We start from the raw sequence: 19,292 nt of genomic DNA, 5'->3' as shown, positions 1-19,292 counted from the left end.
CCTCCCCTAAAATAATTACTAAAAGCTGTTTTGCGTTTACTGATTATTTTCCAGGGGTAAGTGGAATGGATGGGACCTCATTGAATGGAGCTAAATCATTCTGTCCTACGCACCTGTATTCCCTCCTCCTGGACGCTTTCATAGGATGAACTTACTTTGAAGATGGCCCCTCTGGCTTTGCACCCCAGGGGAGTTTTCAGAAAGCAGGGAATGTTAGTAATGAAATGGTAGTAAAACAAATAGGCAGACGGGAAATAGCTCGACCTAAAGAGAATGGTAACAGCAAAAATGAGAACGGGCTAAAAAAAACTGTTTTCTCTGGCGATTCCAGAGCAGAGGCTGGACTGGGGGAGGATGGGGATAAAACGCTACCGTGGAGATGCCGGGGATCGAACCCGGGGCCTCATACATGCGAAGCATGCGCTCTACCACTGAGCTACATCCCCTGGCGCAGGGCGTCGGCTGGGCAGCCTCCCTGTCCTGTTAAAAGCGCGGGTTATTCGGCGTTGGGCCTGCGCGCGGCGGTCGGCGAGGAAGAATCCCATCTGCAGCCTCCTTGGGTGTCACCAAGGGCCTGCATCCCGCACGCGGCGCCAGCTTCCAGCTCTAGGCTGCAGCGAGCAGAGCTGCGGACGCCTGCTTCCCATCCCGCCGGCCTCACCGAGCACCGGGCAGGGCGCACGCGGGTGTCCTCGGGGACCCTGGCGAGAACCCTCCACCAGCCAAGGACTTATGGAAAATGCGACCCACATGTTGGAAAGGTGAATGAATCTGGGGAGGTGCCGCCCCCGACCTGATCCCGCCCAGAGAAACACCTGTCCAGGTAGATGAAAACGTGGAAAGCCTGCCCACATCTTCGTCCCCGGAGGCCACGGCTCGGCTCCGGCGGACACCGCGGCGGACACCGCGAACCTGGACTTCGTGAAGAGTCTTCCATTTGAGAAGCCGGCGATTCCTTGTTTCCCTCTTTTCTTGACCACGTGCCAGCTTCTGTTTGATCGCGTCCAGCTGAGACCCCGCAGGGCTGCACGGAAGAGGGGGACCCACACCAGCTCACCTGAGCCCCCGCCCCCCCACCGCAAGGCTGAGCGGAGGGAGCCCGCACCAGACCCCCCTGAACTACCGCAGACCCCGCGGCAGCCACCCTGCAGGGTCTCCTCTCACCTCGAAGTTATACAGGAGAGAATAGCGACTGTTCAGAAGAAACTGTGACAGCAGCGAAGGCGCAGGATCCATAAAAAGAGTAAGTGACGAGTGGGACTTCACCAGACAAGCCGTAGACTGGGAAAAATACTTTCAAGGCACGGATTTGATAGCGGACCGGTATCCCAAGTGTACAAAAACTCTTAAAACTCAACAGTGAGAAAACAAACCTCTGATTAAAAACAAAGCAAACCGAACGGGCCCAATACATTAACACTCACCAAAGAAGACATGCGGAGTCCAGATAAGCCCCGGGAAGGATGGCCCACATATGTCGTCAGGGAGGTGCAAGTGACAGCAGTACTGAGCCGCCAGGACACGCCTACTGGGTGGGATGGCCCAAACCCAGAACACCAGCACCACCTAGTGCTGGGGGCGTGTGGGATGAGGGAACTGCTTTCTTGGAGCCAGAAACCACTCCGAGCGATGCCGTGACGGTGCCATTATCCATTTGTCAAAACTCCTACCAGGCGCAACACTGAAAGGGAGCCCTAACACGCTCGGGGGGTAATGATGGACCAATGCAGGCCTTCCTTCCCTACACCCTTGATTTCTCTTTTTTGTCTCACTCTGTGAGCTGGTACTTCACGGATATTGGGGAGTGCCGAGGGGGACCTCCTTGCCTTACTCTTGACTTTAGCCAGAAGCTTCGAGTTTCTCATAGTTAAGAATAACGTTAGCTACAGGATTTTTGTAGATACATACTCTTTATCAAGCTGAAGATTTCCCCTTCTATTCTGAGTTTGCTGAGAATTTTTATCATAAACGAGAGTTGGATTTTTATCAAATGCTTTTCTGCATCTATTGATATGGTCATGTGATTTATCTTTAGCCTGTTGATGTGGTGGATTAGGTCAACTGATTTTCAAACGTCCAACTAGCTTTGAGTACCTGCAGTAAACTCCACATGGGCATCATGTTTAATTCTTTTTTGCACATTGTTGGATTTGATTTGCTATTATTTATTTATTTATTTAATTTATTTTTGACACTGAGAGACAGAGCACGAGTAGGGGAGCGGCAGAGAGAGGGAGACACAGAATCTGAAGCAGGCTCCAGACTCTGAGCTGTCAGCACATAGCCCAATGCGGGGCTCGAACTTACGGATCCGCGAGATCAGGACCCGAGCCAAAGCCGTATGCTCAACCAACTGGTCACCCAGGCGCCCCTGATTTGCTATTTTTTAAAGGATTTTTGCATTTATGTTCATGAAAGATATTGATCTTAACTTTCCTTTATAGGAATGCCTTTGTCTGGTTTTTCTGCTAGGGTGATGCTGGCCTCATAAAATGAATTAGTAAGTATTCCTGATGCTTCTATCTATTGGAAGAAATTCTTGAGAATTGGCATAACTTCCTCCTTAAATGTTTGGTATGATTCCCCAACGAACCCATCTGGCTCTGGTACTTTCTGTTTTGGAAGGTCATTGTTTATTGATTTAATTTCTGTAATATATATGCATTTATGTAGACTTTCTATTTCTTTTTGTGTGAATTAATTAGTGTAATTTTCCTTTCCTTTTTACTGAAGAACATTTTGACATAGATAAGAACAAAAAAGGATGTTATAATGAATTTCCGCATATCCATTACTCAGTTTTATTAAATACCAACTCATAACCAACCCATTTGGTGCATAATCGGATTAGCTTTGGTGTCCAATTCTGTTCCGATGAGTTTGGGCATCTTTTCATACATTCATATATTTAAGACCCATTTCTATCTACCTTCTGTGAACCATCTTTTTATATTCTTCGCCAAATTTTCTGCTAAATCTTGGATATCTTTCTAATTGATACATAGGCTCCTTTTATATGTATGGGGGCCTAGTAATTGGTATTTTCCCAAATACGTCTCTTCTCCTTTTCTGGGTGTACGTTCGGAACACGTTTCTCGGCTCCCTTGAAGTTAGGTGTGACCATTTTTTTCCCCACCCAAATGAGTAAATGGATGCATGTGGCTTCTCTCTTGAACTTCAAAAGCAGGTGCCTAATTCTTCATAGCTCACTTTCCCTCTGAAATAGCAACGGACACTATTCTAGATAGAAGCTGAAGTCTGCCACCCCAGAATATGCCATTTTGGCAAACCGATTATTTTTCAGTTGGAGGTAAATGAGAATCAGCAGATTTGAAAAGACGTTCCCACAACTTCCTTTATCGGAGTAAAAGCAGACACTTCTGAGAAATGAGGGCTGTCACAAATTCCCCCTCCTGGGGAAGTTTTCTGGCCGTGGAGAAGTAGAAGGCTGGTGCTGCGATGCATGTGCACCAACAGACCTTCCCGCAGTTTGCTGCAGGGAGGTCCCAAGCCCTTTTCCTCCATTTTGTCACTTCTCTACAGATGTGTTCTTCTCTGCTAAGATGCTGGATCAGCCCACGTTTTAGCTCCATCGTGAAGTACTGCCATGTAACACAGGCTGCATGCCTTAGCCCACGTCTCTCACGTTGCCCTTGTCCGTGTCCTAGGTCAGTTTAATCTGCAGGGCCCCAGGCGGTGAATTTAAACTGGGTAGGAGAAAAAGATGTTTTTCCTCCCCTACACTGCTTTATCATCCTAATTCTCAATCCCAGATTGAGAATGCTGGCGAGGAGAGCCATCAGCCACCCACGGATGGGGGGGGGGGATGTAATGTGCGGCAATAAGCTTTTATTGTGAAGTCACTGAGATTTTGTGCATGTTTTCTCTTACACCCTAATCAAGCCTACACTTAGTGACGTGTGGAAACTATCCTTTTTGTGATAGGAATGGCAATTCTATTTTCCCAGTCTGAGATTTCTCTTTGACTTTGCTTGTGGGTTTTCAGTCTGTCCTACAGAAGGTTTTGTTTTGTTTGACTCCATGATTATTCTAATAGTACATATTTATTGTATAAAATTTGGAAAGTAGGAAAAGAGTAAATATACTGAAGAAAAACTACTATACTCTGACCAGTCTTTCAGATGCTCTCTTGAAATAAAATTTGTCAGTATTTTTCTTTAAATAATTTTGGATTTTTGAATCACAACTGGAAACACTATTTGGAATTCATTCTGCTACACGCTGTGGAATATGGAATCAATTTTTTCTCCAGGTAACTACCCAAATTCTGTCTCTTCAATTATTAAATAGACCATCTTTACCCATAATGGAAGATTACAACTCACTGGCTTTGATGAGGGAGCATGGGGCAAGCTGAGGGCAAAGTACAGGTTACAACACCCGTTCCCCCCCACCCCCACACATGTCACAGGTGGGACATGTGTGATATTCCTCGGACACTCCTGGCCACCCAAGAACTAAGGAAAGGGGTTTAAGTGCTGGCCATGGTGATGGGGGAAACTAAGGCAAATGAAAAATTAAATTCCTTACTGCCTACAGCCATTGGCAAGTCCTTGAAACCAGCAGAGTGACCTCCCTCTAGGAGGTCAGCTGCCTCGATGATGGCATTTTGCTGGGGGCAAAAGGGAACCTTAGCTTAACATTATCCTGACCGCCCCCCACCCCCAACCCAGAACCCGTAAGTCTACTTTTTTTTTTTTTTTTTTTTTCCGTAAGTCTACTTTAACCTATAAAAATTCCTTTGGAAACTTCCTTTATTTCAACTGCCCCAAGATATATACTGAGTTGCTATCTTTTCAAATGTATGTCTAAGTGTCCTTTCAGATGTGAATTTCACCTTGTTTATGATAACTTCCCTTGTTGAAAGTACATATATCTGAATCTCTTTTCAAATATATATCTTATCTTTTTACTGCTACACATTTTGTTTTTAAAGCAAATACATACTCGAATAGCTTTTGAAAAGTATATTATCAACCTTCTGAATGTGTGTGTATGTGTGTGTGTGTGTGTGTGTACCCAAGAATTTCTCTCTGCAAAGTAATTTCTGGAATATTAAGGGATTCCGAGGGTTGTGGAAATTTTAAATATGGGTTTCTGCCTGCAGGAAGTTATGGAGGGAATATGTACTGGCAGAAAGTCAGAAACCTCTTTCCAATCTTAACACACCCATTTTATGAGTGAATGATTTGGTTAGAAGACAATCTTAGATCATTCACAGAAAAAATGTATCAGCCTTTAGATATCAGAAAGAAAAAAGATTGTAGAAGAGTATGAAATATGAAACATCTTATCAGAAGGAATTCAGGAGTTCCTCTTCACTTCTGGAGGAAATAACCACAACGTACCAACCAGCGGGAGAGGTGCTTTTCCTACAGCTTCGTAAAGGGGACCTCATCCGCCCCAGACGGGGCGCCACTCCTCGCCTTAATAAAGGGGACCCCATCCGCCCCAGACGGGGCGCCACCCCTCGTCTTAATAAAGGGGACCCCATTTATCCCACACGGGGCACCTGAGTTCCGCGTGCAAGCGGCTGCTTTCGACACGTTGTCAACAGAAAAACGGTCAACATTAGGCGACTGCCCTGACCTTTCCTAGGCGGTCAGAGGAGCCCCAGTACGGGAGCCCGGGTAGCTCAGCTGGTAGAGCATCAGACTTTTAATCTGAGGGTCCAGGGTTCAAGTCCCTGTTCGGGCGGAGAGGCTGACCTTTTTCCCCTGAATTCTCACATCCAAAAAGTGTTTGAACAGTTCTTCCCTCCCGTGTCAAGCAGATTGGATCCAGGCGGGGCGGTGGTGCCCCGACTGGGGCGGATGAGGGCCCCTTCACCAAGGCGGAGAGTGGTGCCTCCTCTGAGGAGGCTGGGGTCCCCTTTACCAAGGCGGGAGTGGGTTTGGAAAAGATCTCCCCGCCCCCGACGACCTCAAATCCCACAGTTTGGGTAAAAACGGGTGGATTTTCTCGTGGGACAGAAGTGTCCGCCCCCGGTCCTTCCTCGTACCTGGAGGGCAGAGAAAAGATGCAGAGCCGGCCGGGCCTCCCACCCACCTATCCACGTCCTCCTTCCGTGTACAGATCCGCACGCAAACCCTCCGCGCCTTGTCGCGTGGCGGTTCCTTAGGCTCGAAGAGGAAGCCTGGAGGCCGGCGCGGAGGAGGCCGTGCCCAGCCGCGGGGGGGTGGGGTGGGGGGGTGGGGGTGGAGCGGGAGCGGGGGTCAGAGGCGCGTCCGGGCCGCGCTCCCCGAGAAGCCCCGTCTCACGGACGGGCCCCGGGTGGCGGCGCCAGCACGGGAGGCTCTGAGCAAGAGAGGAGGAAACGTGGGAGACCAGCCCCGAGTCCTGAACATTCTGTCCCCCGGTTCCCAACCGGCGGTGAAACATGGGGGAGGGGAACCCAACCCCTCGGGATGGCGGCTCGTCCTCGCGCGCTCTGTCACACACACACACACACACACACACACACACACACACGCACACACCTGCTCTCACATCTGCAGACTGTACTATCCGCTTCAGTAAACGTTCCTGCTTGTGTTGCGTCTGTGCTGGATTCCTTCTCCTGAGACCCAGAACTTTCCCGGGCATCTTCGGGTCCGGCTGGGTCGAGGCCCCCGGACCCGGGTGTCCCCAGGTCACCGGGTGGCAGCCTCACCTCGCCTCCGCCCTCTGCCGCATCACCCACGCCTCACCCCTCTCTCCCTCCGCCTCCTCCTCCAGGAAGCCTTCCTAATTTCGCGGTCCACGGCTACCGGGTTCCGGGGTCCCAAGGTCTCGGAGTCGGGGCTTCCCGGATCTCTGCTAGATTATCAGTCCGGGGAGCTTCTCAGTAGTAAATCTTTCTGTGCGGCCCCGCGGGGCTACGACACTCGGTGGCCTAAGGCAGAGAGCGTCCCCCGGGCGCCCGCGGGTCCGGCTGTGGCCGCGCCGCCCGCACGGGCCCTCACGTCAACCCCGCGCCCTGGACCCCGCTCCCCGATCCCCGCGCCCCACGCCTGGCTCCCCGAGCCCCGCGCCGTGCCCCCGGTTCCCCGCGCCCCGGGTCCTCTCCCTGCGCCCCGCGCCCAGCTCCCCGATGGAACGGAAACGCTTTCTCGACGGATCAGTGGGACCCGGCGCCAGCCGACCGCCGCAGAAAGACCCTTGAAGCAGGAACAGCGAACCCCAGGCTCCAAAACCAGCTTCAAGCAGCCGTTCTTCAGTTTTCCAGAAATTCCTAACCCCCCGGTCCAGCGCTCAGGGAGGGCTCTGTCACTTCAGCGTCACCATTCTGCCTTCCCCTTACAGGTGGAAACCCGGTACGGGACGCCAGCTCTCCGCGGACGCGGCCATCGCCCGCAGGTGGTGTTTCTTACCCGGTTCAAGTCCATCGCGTTCCAGGACTGCCAGATACGTGGTCGTTCCCCCCTCCCCCCCACCATCCCGCCCCGTTTCCGTCAGTGGATGAAGATTTTCGGTCTTCTCTTCCCATCTGGACCCAGACTTCTGAGACCCAGAGACAACTGAGTTTTTCCCTTTGTACCCCTTCTTGCGCATTTTCTAGCAGGCCTGTGGGAGCCGGGAGCAGTGGGGCGTCAGGGACCCCGCTATGACGGCGTGGAAACCCGCGCAACCACGGAGGTTGACCCCGCAGGGACTGACAGACCTGGAGGGCCATCTGCGTCACGTGGCCTGGCCGTGTGGGGGGGCCCCAGCTCTCAGCCATTTCCCCAAAAGCGCGCCCAGCACGTGGATTCCCTCGGAGACGACACTGGCGGGGGTCCCAGCGCTGCAGGCGCTCTCGCGGCTCTGCCCCGGTGCCGAGCCTGAGGCCCTATAGAGCCTTCCTACTTAACCCCGGAGGTTACGAAAGTCACGGGAAGCACATAGGTGCTCCTGGAAGGGAAAACACCGAGTGCCAGCTCTCTTCTCTGCCAAGAATCACCAGAAGGAAAATTGAAGACAACAGCCAGGTCACTTGAAAAGGAATCTGAGAGCAGCCCTGGCGCCCTGACACAGACGCGGCGTCCGAAGAGTGTTTCTGAGCTGGGAGGGTCCGGGCGCCTGGGACGCCTGTGCTCTAGGCGGTGACAGCTGCTGGACACACAGGTGACAGTGTGACGGACACACAGGTGACAGCTGCTGTAACAACAGGGCCCCCTGAGCCCGTGTCTGTTCCATTTGCCTGTGAGCGGCCCAGCCTCACCCCTTCTGGCCCTGTAGCCTGGGAGAGAGGAGATTTTGTTTGTACTCAGGGGACAGCAAAGCTTGTTTTGAGACTCAGGTTTTGCAGAATTCCTACCCTGTGATACACCGACTAGCACCCGAAAGAAAATGAAAATGTAACGCATTGTGATACATCCACCCAAGGTAGAATCATGTTTAGAAATGAAGGGATTCTGTAATTGTTACCCACACCTTGTTTGTTTCAGGAAACACAGGGAACTTACACATCTCTCTATTCCCACCCTTCCCTCCGTGTGCCCACGACCACTCTTACACACACACAGACAAACCACACACACACACACACACACACACACACACACACACACACACTGCCCCTCTGGGCTTCATATCTCTCTCCGATCCTTGCTGGGACCTTAACACGTGTGTTCGCTTTTATGACTTTCCTTAGCGTTCTAGAAACAAGCGCTAGAAACGGTTGAAGAAGCCGGTTGAGGTGATGCAAACTTACTGAATCCGTCACGAGTGCGCGGTGACCTTCCAGAAGACCGCCAAGTGGGGCAGAAGGCAGGAGACTTCCAGGACAGCGACAGGTGGAAACTCTCGGATGGGCCGGGGTCGCGGGGACTTTGTCTGGGGCGGGAGGGCAGGGACCGCGGTTCGGGTCAAGCAGGTCACCCCGACAGGGACTCGCACCTGAGGAGCGAGAACCCCGTGCGCGGGTGGAAGCGGCGTGGAAGGGTTGCTCGCGGACACGCGAGGATTTTATGCCAGCTGCGCGCGTGCGCAGTTCGGGGGTTTCCGGCGCGAGGCCCAAGGAACCCCCCGCCCGGGGCCGAGACCCGAGGGAACCCCACCCCCCGGACGAGGCCTGAGGAAATCCGCCCCCCATTCCTAAGTGGGGCTTCTCCCGAGTCCGCGGCCCCCAGCGCAGCGGTTGGGTCGCGGGGTGCTTTCCGGGTCGCCCCCCAGCAGATTTGGGCTCCGGCCCCCGCACCCCAGCCATGCGGTGACGGGCGGTGGTCGCGCAGGGGTGCGCGCGCGGGGCACGCAGAGGCCTGGGGTCGCGGTGTGGGGTCAGACCCCCTGCTGTCACAGAACAGGACCTGAACGCGGGTTCAGGTTTCATCTTCCCTGTCCTGTGTGCGTCCTGCGCTTTCCGGACACCGTCCGTAATTAGACCGTGGAGGAGGTCGGATGGTGGGCGGGGTTCCTTCTTTCACCTGCTGCGGGCGCGGGGCGGGGGTGGTGCGTGACAAGAAAAACAAGCCTGCAGATTCCCTGATCCCGGAGAAAACTCGGGCTGGAGGTGCCGGGGATTGAACCCGGGGCCTCGTACATGCGAAGCACGCGCTCTACCGCTGAGCTACACCCCCCGGCCTGCGTCCCTCTCTCCTGCTTCATAAAATAGCACTTTTATTTTTCCTTTTTTTACCATCTAAGAACCGGCCTGCAGTCTACTGGGCTAAACTTCGCTGCTTCCAAACTCGCCAAACCGGAGAGCATTTAGAGGCTTGGTCGGAATAGCGCCCCTGCCGACCCGAGAGCCGCCCACCCCCACCCGGGTACCTGCTCCGGGCCCGCTCCTCAGGGCAGGGTCTGCGTGGCCTCCGCCGGGAAAGCTCGCGTCTCCCACCCGGACCGCAGCGCCGACGTTCAGACGGACGCGCCCCGCGCCCCGCGCCGCGGCGGCCACAGGTGCACCTGCGTGTTCTGGCGCCGCGCGCTGGGAGACGTCCGCGTCCGCTCCGCTGTCCCTGTGGGTCCCCCTCCCGAGGGTCAGGTCCACAAGGGGTTGTACGAACAACAGCCTCAGAACTGCCCCCACTTTAACTGAAGTGACTTCGTCCCGCACTGGAGGGAAGAACCGGGGCGCAGGGCAGGCAGGGGGCAGCCGAGCAAAGTTGGGGCACCGAGCGAAGCCGGCAAAGTCCTTCCCTGGGACACCCGCTGACCCAGCGGAAAGCCTGCTGTGGGTGCAGATATTCGAAAGAACAAAATCAAGGAACGCGGGGAGACCTCCAAGTGGTGCCCTGGGTGCTTGGGGGTGGGGGTGGGGGGGCTCCTGGACCCCGAAGAGCAAGCGGGAGTGGTCTGTCCGGGAAAGACCGAGGAAGAGGCCGTTCGCTCGGCGGCCTGTTTACCGACTTGAGCCCCGTGGAGTGCTGGCGGATGTCCTTCGGGTGGATCTGCGTTTAAAGACCCGAGGACGTTAAGTGTAATTGAAGGGCCCCGCCCTCCCCCCACCCCCCTCTTGATTCTCTGCAAGATTTACCGGAGACACGAGCGCGTCTGGATGTTTGCAATCAGGTGACACGTAAGGAGACACCTGACCTTCCAAATGGGAGATCTGGGACTTTTAGACCATCATTCCCGGGCTCTCCCCGGGTATTTCGGCCACACCTCCACCTTCATGGACACTGATAGTTTCCGTGTTCAGAACAGTTCAGCAAGCACTGCGTTCCTCGAGAAATCCCTCCCTTGCTCCCTCGAGAAGAAGTTGGGGTCCATACCCTGTCACGATTGGTGATTGATCTGGACTAAGGAAAAGGAGGGGACAATCAGTGGGCACGTCTTCTGCGCCTCAAGCTTCATACAAGTGCAACTGAGAACCCAGAAGGAAATTTAACAAACATTGTGCGAGGGCCGTCCTCTTCTTTGGTCTTTGTTTTTCTCTCCGGTTCATTGGTGAGCTGCTCCATGGGCAGGGGCATGAGCCTCTTCGTGGGGGCGATGGCACCCTTATTCCTCTCCTTTCCAGAGACCCCCGAGTGAGCGTGGTCTTTCTTCCTGCTCACTCCTTCTGGTCTTCCTTGTGCTGATGCTGCTTGGACGTGCACAACCTCGAAGGGGAAAGAGGGAAGCTGGGTTGAAGGAATCCAGGAACACACCCAGCCTCTCCTGCAGGTGAGCCCGAGCTGGGCACCTGGGTACACCCCACACTCCAGCAAACCCTGTACAGTGGATGGTTGCCCTGCCTACCGGGTTATCCTAGGATCTCACAGTTGGTAGAACAAGGTTTGCTGTATTTAACTTCACTAGTTCACAAAATCTTAGCCCGAATCTTTTTTGCGCCTCTGCAGTGAGAAGGATATCTGAATGCTAGACCAAAGATCCCGCGGCTAAGATCCCCTGAGTGCAGCCGACTCCAAGGTCAGCTCAAGTTCCAGGGGGAGTCCCAGGTGGAATATTCACCTCTGTCTCCAGTTCCCTTTTCTTTCAACTTCTGTTGTGACTTCTAAGCAAGGAAGACCCTGTTAAAATTAAATACAAAATAGAGACCAGACTTGAAAATTGCCTGAGCAGACAGGACCACATAAGTCACATAAGCCACAGTAAATGCAGCCTATCTCATGAACACAAGTGTAATGTGGGTTGTCCCTTGTAAATGCCTGAAAAGAACCAAGTCATCTGCTTAAAAATGGTGTAAGATAATCACTTCTAACCAATCCCTGCCATCTGGAAATCACTGCAATACCCAATCCCTATAAAAATTAAACAGCTTCATCGGGGCACCTGGGCGGCTCAGTCGGTTAAGCATCAGACTTTGGCTCAGGTCATGATCTCACCGTTAGTGAGTTCGAGCCCTGCTCAGGCTCTGTGCTGACAGCTTGGAGCCTGGAGCCTGCTTCGGATTCTGTGTCTGCCCCTCCCTCTGTCTCTCTTCTCAAGAATAAATAAGCATTTTAAAAAATTAAAGAGCTTCCCCACTTTCACGTTATAAGCCATCCTGTGATGTCATGCCTTGAGTTTTGTATCAGCTTTACATCTGAAAGCTCCCAGTTCATGAGCTATTATGTATGCACAATAAACTCATACTAAATGTGATTTTATCGATTTGGTGGTTTTTAATTTAATTTTAATTTTCTGGTTTTTGATAACCGGTAAGATAGTGCAGAGGGGTAGATAGAAGATTAGCAGTGTGTCACCTCAGGGAAATTACATCCACGTTGGAGAAAAGATACAAGTGGAATAAAGTAAGAACCTTGGAGAGAGACAAAGCATAGCGAGATGAGTGATGTAAACGCAGATCTCAAAATCTAGGCTACTGTGGGGGAGATAAGACAGAAGAGGACTGAATTGGTCACAAAACTTGGTCATAGGTGGAGAACAGTGTGTTTCACAGTCACTGCTCTAGTAATCCCTGGTGTAGACCCAGTTAGTGGATGCTTCAGCTCTAGTTCAGGAGACCCCCCCCCCATACAAAAATGAAGGAAGAGGAAAGGAAGAAAAGGCTACAATTTATCGCAGAGCCTTGTTTGGACAGATTCTCGCCTAAATAAAGAAAGCACAGAGAGGCAAATATGTGAGCTGGGACACTAGGTTTTACAAAACCTTTGCAAAATCTAAGACTTTGGAAAACCTCCAGAGGCCTAGAGAAGTCTTCAGCTTCATCACATAGAACGCAGAGCCCTGAGTTGTGGATGAAGTGCTGGACACCGTTGAGGAAAACCATCAGTAGTTTCCGTGACTTTGAAGTCTCCCCAGTGACTCTGGTAATTGGCCAGTTCAGGAACCATTAGCCTGGAAGGTCAAGCACCCAGAAATTGCATTCAGTTAACTTACTGGAAAAGTGCCATCATCCAAAAGGAGACGTATCTACAGGTGGCCCACCGCATCTTTCTCCCCATCTTCTGAATACAAAACAATGGGCAATGTCCCCTTTCTCCGGGAAAGAGAAGGTGATGACGACGTTTGTCCTACAGGAAGACCTGACTTGTAGAGTCCAGAGCTGTCGTGGCTTGGGCAGGCCAGGCTGCTCGTGCTGCTGCTGGAGAACACTGTGAGCATGCGCGGGCTGGTGAGGGGGCCCTCCTTGCAGGAGCCTCTGTTACAGGTAGCTCCTGCAAGAACCACACGAAGCCAGCTTTCCTGAAACCCCATGTGTCCCTGTGTGGGGAGCGTGTTGACTGCGGCATTCAGGCTTGAATGTCTCTGGTATAAGTGGGGGCAAAATCCACATGAAAACCTGGAATAAAGAAAAAGTACAAGGCAAAAATCCACTTGACTAGACATCAATGATGTCTTTGCCTAGGGAGTGGTATGGTTCTGTTGGTGAAGGTTTAGTCTTTGGTGCGAGACTTCAGGATTTCAGGCCCTGTTCAAGCTACTCTTTCCTTTCCCCTACACATTTCTAAGTCTTAGAAGAAGCTAATTGAAACCTGGCTTTCTCTTAGGAAACTCACTATGGTGTTTATAGTGTGGGCATCTCTGTCCATACAGCCTCATCTCTTCTCAACTGGCTTCTAAAGTCAAGACTTTGAGGGGGCAAAGCCAGAGTTGCAATAGAATGAGAACACCATTGTTCCAATGTAGGTAACCCACTAATCCTCTTTAGAGACTCTTACAAGATTTAGACGGGTGAACAAAAGAGTGGATGTAGGCGTGAAAACGGAAAGACAGATTTGAAAACAAGGAAGAGTGTAGACAGACACAGGATTTGCAGCCATGTTGGATTTGGGGAGTGAGGGATTCACTTAAAAGACCTCTAGGTGGCTTGACCAGACTTACAGTAAAACCTGGGTTTCTGAGCATAGGTCGTCCTGGAAACATGCTTGTAATCCAAAGCACTTGTATATCAAAGCGAATTTCCCCATAAGAAATAATGGAAACTCAGATGATTCGTTCCACAACCCAAAGATATTCATATAAAAATGATTACGATGTTAAATTACAATACTGTAATATAATACAAAATAATAAAGAAAATACAAAATATAAAGAAAAACAAATTGACCTGCACTTACCTTTGAAAACCTTGGTGGCTGGTGTGAGGGAGACAAGAGAGGAGGATTATTGCATAGGACGACTTTCACTATCAGTAACAAAATCACTGCTATCTCTTGGTTCAATGGAACCTTTTCCTGCACAGGGGCCATTGTATACGCTTGCACGGATGTTGACTACAGCACAGTATTAATAATATAATACTTAAATTTAAATAATTAAAATACTCATCATAGACTGTATTTAATGTAACTGGCAATAAGGCAGCAGAGGAAAGGGTCTACATCTGCAGGCAGCCTGACCTAAAATGAAACAAAGGATTCCTAAGCTCACTCTTGGATGGAAAAGCAAAGGACTGTCCATAGGTGCTTTGAAGGGACAGAAAATACACCAGTGCCAGTTGTGGGCACCGTCCAACGTTCTGAAAAATCACTGATTTCTGCCAAACACAGCAGCCTGAGACCCAGCATCTGAGCATGGGAGATGATCACCCACAATCCCAGAGAGAGAGAGAGAGCACGCCATTGGCTCAGTTGTGATCACGTGGCATTTGGTGTCACAGACGACTCATACTCCAGGACATCGCTTGTTTATCAAGTTAAAACATATTAGAAATGTTTGCTTAGCTTACCTTGCAGAACATTCACAGAACAAGTTACTCACAATCCAAGGTTTTACTGTGTATTATGCTAGTAAGTACAGAGGCATGAACAGGATTTCTTCTAGGTTTTTGTTGTTTTTAGGTTAATTTGTTTCTGCATTAGAAGCAAGAAACAGAAAATTCTTGACACTGTTATGTGGCTGTAGGCTTTGTGTTAGCATCGAGAAACTTGGGCATGAATTAACAATGTAGCTTAATGGATACAATGTTTAATTCCAACTAGAAAATTAAGAGCTCACAATTGAAATTGGATCAATACCCTTATCTTCTGATACCAACGGATAATTTTGAGCCCTTCTTACCACCTAGTTTCCAAGGGCCCTCCTTTTCATGGAGGGCCTTAGGATCCTTAGGATCCTCATCCTTAGGATAAGAGATATCTACAGAGTTCCCGACTCAGAGATTAGAGCCTTCTGAAACCTCTATAAATTGTTACTTAGATGTAGTAGGCTCTACAGTGAAAAGAAGTGTCATGCCCACCTAAGTCACTAATATGGATGACCAACTCAGGGTAGAGATGTCTGACCCCAGCGATCAAGTCTGCAATGAAGTTTGTATAGATTAAAATAGTAACAGCAAGGGGGCACCTGGGTGGCTCAGTCGGTTCCAGCCCCACGTCAGGCTCCTTGCTGACAGCTTGGAGCCTGGAGCCTGCTTCAGATTCTGTGTCTCCCTCTCTCTTTCCCCCCCTCACTCGTGCCCTGTCTCTCTCTCAAAAATAAATAAAAATGTAAAAAAAAAATTAAAATAGTAACAGCAAGGACCCGCAGGGAGTTCAGAAGTTCTTTTTCCTCTCTCATTTCTATGTTCCTTTCTCTTCAGCAATGTTGCAAAATGGTAGCTCTGGTTGGAAAAGCTGATTAATCTGGTGGCTACTTGTGGCTTTACACTCATTTCTTTCTTATGTTGTGCCTATCACCCTGTGTAGGAACAACCCACTGGATCTTGTGACAAGACGGGGAGAAAGGAGACAATTCCCTATTTCCAGAGTCAGGGGAAGACAGAGCCGCCCTAGATCCATCAGGAACCGAAGCCAGAACTTTCACAAATGCCAGAAACACAGCCTCTCATTGAACCATCTTTGACAGTGGCAGGTTTTTTGCAGCATCCTGCAAAATATGTGTATATTTCACTTATTTTCTGTGGTTCTTCGAAACCCTCACTTTTTAAACTAAAAGCCCGTTCCCTTGGGGCATCTGGCTGGCTCAGCTGGTAGAGCATGTGACTCTTGATCTTGGGGTCATGAGTTCAAGCCCCATGTTTGGGTGTAGAGCTTACTTAAAAAAAAATAAAAAATCAACTGGATTTAATAAGACTGTAGCAAAAAGATGTTATTTTTTTAAGTCCGTTGTGTTAAACCCACTATATCTATAACCTCAACCTAGATCCATAAAGAAAGGATAATAAATTCTAGACTGTATGATACCATCCTGCTCTTACAACCTTACCTGCCGGTCCAGTCTCTCCCAGACACCCGTTCACTGGCCTAAAACCTCTTTTTATATTATTTTCAAGCCACACCCACGAAACTCCCAAGATGGAACTTTCTCTTCCTCTCCACAGTTTCTTTCTCTCGTGCTACAAACCAGTTCCAATCCAGTCTTTCTTGACCATCTTGTCCACACCCGAGTTCAAGTGTCATCTGTCTACAGTTGACTTGAGGCTTTATTTTCTATACCATGCCTGCCTTCTCCACCTGCAATCAATAAAGCCCAGGAAATACCTCCTGGGAAAGAAGAACTTCAGCACCACCATATACAAAACAAAAATGTCTCCTATTTCCAGTGGTTCTTTTCTCTCAACTTTGTAGTTATGAGATGGCTTCACACTACAGCTGGTAAGACCGGAGAGTAGGTTACCAAGAATTCTTGTGGGTTTTGATGTAATTGCCTTCTAATCTTTTGTACTCCCAACCCCTTGAGGTCAGAGACTACTTCATTCACACTTTAAGTCAAGTGATTAACCCAATAATTGTTTCAATATAAGTAGCAGATACAAGACTTTGAATTGTTGCGGCGTGAACTGGGGAGCCCCCTGGTCCTGGGGCCTCCACCCAGCCCAACCCAAAGGAGTCCCCAAAGGTTCTGAGCCTTGTCAGGGGAATGAATTCAAGGACAGACACGCATCACGGTCAACAAGCTACACAGATGGGAAAGTTTATTAAAGCAAAAGGTACACTCTGGAGATAGGTGAGCTAGTGAGAGCCCAAGCACCCCGGGGGTTGGAGTTTCTATCTGTTATTGACAGTTGTTAAGAAGCAGGAGGAATATTCATTACCTGGGGGTGGGGATTTCTTGGAAGCAGGATCGTGTGCCTTCTCCTCCATACTTGCTCAGGGGCTTCCTGTCCTGGCTCTGCCATCTGGGGCCCGTCTGGTGTGCTGGGGCTTCTGGGGAGTGCGGCAGGACAGGCCTCTGACCCTCCCCACGACTGGGCACAGCCTCCTCCGTGCTGCCCTCCAGGCTTCCTCTTAGAACCTAATTAACTGCCCACTCTAACACAATGAGTGGAAGGTAATGGGTGCACAGCTGCTGTTTTTTGTTCTTCTTGGAGGGACACAATGAGTGCATAATATATATTTTTTTCAAAATTCCACTAATCACCAATTTCTCTGGTCTGGGTTTATAATTCTCCTTTAGGGGCTGAGGAATGATGGCTTCAGACCTCGAACGTGCTGCGATAATTTAAGTACTGTCGAAGCCTCCACCACTAGAGCTTAAGCAGCACAATCCGGCTTCTTCTAAATCTAGTGTTGCCATTCCTTCTCTCGGTGCTAAAAAATCACCATTTGGGTTGGAAGTTCTCCCTTTTCTTCCTCTTCCATTTGCTTCTCCTTTTCCTCTTTCTTCTCTCTTTTTTAACTCCTGCTCCTCGTGAAGCCGCCTCAGCTCCTCCAGCCAACCAAATCGTCTTTAACTTTGAGCAAGTAGCCTTAGCCCATGTCATTGATGAACTTAAACCTTTCCTTGTATCTTGATCAAGATCATGAATTCTTTCCTAAAAAGAACGGAGCCTCCTACCCATCACCAGGCTCTCCTGCACCACCCTGGGCACCAAGGAAGCAAACCCTCTTGCACAACCTTGAGCCCTGAGATAATGTCTGTAGCTGTCGCCATCAAAACTGTGCATGATCAAGAATTGCCACAGATCACTGCATCCTTAACTGATTAACTAAGTCCCCTTAAAAACCCCATCCCTGGGCCAGGCAGAAACCTTGGAGGTGGCTTTTGGACAAGAGTCTGCCTTCTCCCCAGGTTGCTGGGCTCCTGAATAAAGGTCATATTCCTTTCCAGTCAAATCTGGTCTCTTAAGTATTAGCTTTTCAAGCCAGGGGCAGATGAACTTGGGGTTCAGTGACACATTCTCTCTAAACTAAAAAAGGTTTGTTTGGGTTTTGTTTTGTTTTGTTTTAATATTGGGTGAGTTTTGATGAAGGGAAGCCCTGTTTCTTAAACAATGTCGCAGCTTACCTGGCACCCTCACACACCTCTTTCAACCATATTTAACTTCCACACGAAGAAAACACAAAATCCCAGTCAGCCATCTTTTGGTGATGTGTCTATGTGTCCTAACAAATACTCCCTGGTATCCTGTTACTCAAATTCTGGGTCATAAAGATAACTACAGTGACTCGTCTTATGTTATGGGGTAGTTGTACTCAGTTGAAAGTTCCTCTTCCTCCAAATTCATGGGCGTCCTGGGACCTCAGAATGTCACTTCATTTGGAAATAGGGTCTTTGCAGATGTAATCAGGTGCAGATGAGGCCATTAGGTGGGTGCTAACCCAATAGGACTGGTGTCCTCATAGGAAGAGGGAAATTTGAACACGGAACCCCAGAGACAGAGACTTGGACTGATAAGGCTGCAAATCCAGGAAGGCCAGGAGAGAGGGGTGCTTCTGGCCCTTCTAGTCCTTGTGTCTGCCGAGTATTGGTCATCATAGCCGTCCGCTCCACCTCTATTCCATATTTCCTTCCCATCAACAAGCACTCCAGCTGGCCGAGTGAGGCTCATCCACACTGCCAAAAGTTTGGTCACATTAGCAGTGCTCCCTATATCAGGTTATTACAGTTTTCATTGACTTTTTAATCACAGTGCATGAGGTCATTGACAGGTACCCCTGGGAAATCTCCTTGAGCTCTACACATATTCCCTATGTAACCCCATTTTATAGTAGTGCAACCTCTCCTCTCTAGTGCGTCTGAAACAGCAGGGTTGTATGCAGTAGGTCCTGAGTTGTCAGCTTAATTCTTGTCGCAACTGCAGATAATAGGAGCCACCAGTATGGTGGACACCAGAGCACTCTACCAGAAGGGGGTGTGGCTCAGTGGTAGAGCGCGCGCTTAGCATGCGCGAGGCCCTGGGTTCAATCCCCAGCACCTCCACATGGCCATCCGCGAGGGCAAGCTTTTGAACAAACTCCATGGGTTTGACTCCGGAAGGAGTTCCAACCTGACATCTCACTCTTTCTTTCCCTGGTGGCATTTTCATGCCAGGCACAGTGTGGAAGGATAGGGAAGAGCAGGGAATAGGAAAAAAGGGAAAGTTTCTTCTCTGTGTATTCACTTGAGGATAGTGAGAAAGAGACAGAGAAGAAATTTGGTGCAATTTGCCCCAGGATTCTTACTCTTTTCTATCTTTCCGTTTCAGGGTTGATAATTTAATACTTAGTCATTTCAATTCCTAAGGGCTTGGTTCCTCCAAACGGACTGCTTCAACA

The 19,292-nt window shown here is 49.9% G+C and overlaps 4 non-coding genes across 4 annotated transcripts; 2 read left to right on the top strand and 2 right to left on the bottom strand.

The window, feature by feature from the left end:
- Window positions 1–374: 374 nt before the first annotated feature.
- On the bottom strand, window positions 375–446 carry TRNAA-CGC (transfer RNA alanine (anticodon CGC)). The gene has a single exon. It is a non-coding gene; the product is annotated as a tRNA-Ala (tRNA).
- Window positions 447–5,645: 5,199 nt separating this feature from the next.
- Window positions 5,646–5,718, top strand: TRNAK-UUU (transfer RNA lysine (anticodon UUU)). The gene has a single exon. It is a non-coding gene; the product is annotated as a tRNA-Lys (tRNA).
- Window positions 5,719–9,488: 3,770 nt separating this feature from the next.
- TRNAA-CGC (transfer RNA alanine (anticodon CGC)) lies at window positions 9,489–9,560 on the bottom strand. Its single transcript has one exon. It is a non-coding gene; the product is annotated as a tRNA-Ala (tRNA).
- Window positions 9,561–18,885: 9,325 nt separating this feature from the next.
- Window positions 18,886–18,957, top strand: TRNAA-AGC (transfer RNA alanine (anticodon AGC)). Its single transcript has one exon. It is a non-coding gene; the product is annotated as a tRNA-Ala (tRNA).
- Window positions 18,958–19,292: the final 335 nt, after the last annotated feature.

This window comes from Panthera uncia (genome assembly GCF_023721935.1).
Source record: "Panthera uncia isolate 11264 chromosome B2 unlocalized genomic scaffold, Puncia_PCG_1.0 HiC_scaffold_25, whole genome shotgun sequence".
In the NCBI taxonomy this organism is placed as follows: domain Eukaryota; kingdom Metazoa; phylum Chordata; class Mammalia; order Carnivora; family Felidae; genus Panthera; species Panthera uncia.
The sequence above is the reverse complement of the archived record's forward strand: the minus strand, read 5'-3'. Positions and strand labels throughout refer to the sequence as shown.